Source organism: Agrilus planipennis, unplaced genomic scaffold (genome assembly GCF_000699045.2).
Source record: "Agrilus planipennis isolate EAB-ADULT unplaced genomic scaffold, Apla_2.0 scaffold106, whole genome shotgun sequence".
In the NCBI taxonomy this organism is placed as follows: Eukaryota; Metazoa; Arthropoda; class Insecta; order Coleoptera; family Buprestidae; genus Agrilus; species Agrilus planipennis.
In genome coordinates, this window is record NW_020438893.1 from 304,278 (window position 1) to 306,977 (window position 2,700).

Genomic DNA, 2,700 nt, shown 5'->3' on the forward strand with positions numbered 1-2,700 from the left:
TGTTTTTTTAATTACAATGTTAAGTTGGTTCTCGAGTTAGGGTTCCGTATGTTCGAATGAAAAACGGAACCCGTATAGAATCACTCGTGTGTCTGTCTGTCCGTTTTTCATGATAATTTTATCATAATTAAAGCAACCTCACCTTAAATATTCAAGCATAATTATTGAAGTTATTCGATAATAAATTAAAATACATGAAATTTCTTCCAGAGCATCAACTTTATGCAGTTGCCAGGGATCTACGAGATCGTCCAGTGACTTTCAAAGAAGCTCTCGAGAAAAATGTAAGTAGTCAATAATATTAGACCCTTTTTTCGATCCTTAATGCGAATGTAGGCAATACAATAGATTAAATAAGATACCTTAGAACAATATATGTAAATAGGTTTCCCTTTATTTCACTGTTAGTTAATTACACCATACATAAGTGGTTTCTATTAAATAAATTGTAGAAATCGCAAAATTCATTGTATAGGACAAACTAACAGGTCTTCAAAGTACAGATTGGAGGAACACAAAAAGTATTGTACCTATAGGTTTTGCTTTAGTAATAAAAACCGCAGTGAACATTTATATAGCATTAAATTGATACAAACAATAACAAAGGAAGAGATTCGGGTTACTAGAAAGCATAGAAAGAAATAATAATATAAATAACAATGAAGTTAACAACATTAAACTACACTTTTAATTATGAAACACAATATAGCTCTGAACATCTTTCAGTAATGGTTCCGGTGAATGACCCTATACAATGGGATGACAAAATAAAGTAAAACAATTAATTATTTATTACTTACGTCTATGTTTCGTAGTAGGTAATACAGTCTTCAACTACAATGGTTTCGTATTACAGGAATATTAATAATACGGAAATTGAGAGCCCTATTTGTATTTAAAGCACCGAGTTCAAAGCAATTATTAGATCGAAAACGACTTCAATGGAATTCAAACGATCTATACATATTCTAAGTGTAATTGCGTCCAAACTATTGTCATTATTAGAAGCAAAGCGTTATCCGATTGTTCTATGGAACTTTACGTGCACATTGTTTTAACTTATTCCTTGTTGTTGAAGCCGAACAGAAAGTAAAACAGATAACCGATTCGCTTTTCCATTAATGTATGAAAAATGATTTCTTAAATGATTCCAATATTATTTTCTTGAAATAATGCATAAATAGCAAGCCGTATGTAGTCGTATCGTGAAGTAAATATCAAAATATATTATGCAGTAATATTATCTATGGTGTGTTAAATATGAATTTTTGCAAAAATCTAAACCTGTTGGATGCAGTTAAAAACGAATATGAGACACAAGTTACATTAGGAAAAGGTTTAGGTACTAGTACTTTTATTTCTGGGTCTAGAATCGTTCGTGAAATCGTTGATCATTGCCAGGTATCCTTAGATCGTCCTGCTAACAACATATACGAAACCAAATTAAGTTATTCTGCAATAAAACTTATTATTTCCTGGATTTACAATATTATTTAGTGTTTTGTCGTTATAGAAATGAAATTAACGATAACAGTTGTGTAGATCTCGCAGATTTACTTCATCCTCAAATAATTTCCTTTTTATCTGCTTTAATAATTAAATATTCATTAAAGTTATGTTTGACGTAGACTTTCAAGAAAGCTATGTGTATGATATGAACCAGTATAGTGCTCTTCTGTTCAAGCAACATGCAAGAAAAGCGGAGGTCAAAAGCCATCTGGTAGATATAATTCCACCCATATCCCTATTTCTTGTGAGGGTTAAATGTAATCTCCTTTGTAAGAGAAAAGCAATCGTAACTTTTCGGTAAACTATTTCTATTTGCCGCTTAGTCCTCCGGAACTTCGTGATAAGCTACTTTAAAGCGTGTGTCACACATTTCTTTGAAAGTTGAATAAGCAATCCGTGGAACAAGCGTGTGTGAGTGTGTATATATATTTGTGGGCGAATCGGAATGTTTTGCAGTAAATGAAAGGATTCACAGTTTGTGTGTTGTCATTCCCGGCGGTGCCATTTCTCATGGGCCGTTCGTCTGGGAAAATAAATGACCTCGTGAAGAGTTGCAACCCGTGGATTTTACTCGCGAGAACTTTCCAGGCGTCTCTCCCTTAAGCTTCCAACATCAGGATAACCAGCCCTAAACGAATGCGCAAAGTAAAAAGGTAACAGATCCTGAATTTCTACAGTCGCGCCGCGCCGCGTCGCGTCGTGCCCTGTCGCTCGCGCAACTCCTTATTTATAGCGCTACTCTAGAAAACACATAATCTCCTTTTGCTGTCCGTGGTTAGGCTCTTGCAAAAGACTTTCCAAAGCATTCAGGATCACACTCGGAATAATCTTGAACATACCGCAAACTTTTTTTATTTACTTTTTATCGATAAATTTTGCTGGAAGACAAATGAACAGGATTATATGATTAATCTTTCGAAATATGAAATAGGAGTTACATAGTAATCTGTAGGTTTGTCTTAAAGATGTAGCATAGGACGATTTTCGGACTTTCGCGGCTTCTTTAGCGTTGATGTCTAGTGTCCGACCGAAAGTTCGGTTTCGGTTTCGGTCGAGTTTCGGCAAAAAAACGAGTTTCGGTTTCGGCGGCAAACTTGCCGAAACTACGACCGAAACCGAAACTGCGTTCGGGAGTTCTCGCGCTCTGCTCGGTCATGTTCGGCGCGTTAAATTCCATCCAAGCGAAGTATA

General features: G+C 35.3%; 1 protein-coding gene across 1 annotated transcript in view; it reads left to right on the forward strand.

The window, feature by feature from the left end:
- Positions 1-213: 213 nt before the first annotated feature.
- LOC108736879 (epithelial discoidin domain-containing receptor 1) overlaps positions 214-2,700 on the forward strand; it is a 406,840-nt gene continuing 404,353 nt past the window's right edge. Inside the window, exon 1 of the mRNA XM_018469473.1 lies at positions 214-284. The gene's annotated coding sequence lies outside the window, so the exon portion shown is untranslated. The remainder of the gene's footprint in view (positions 285-2,700) is intronic.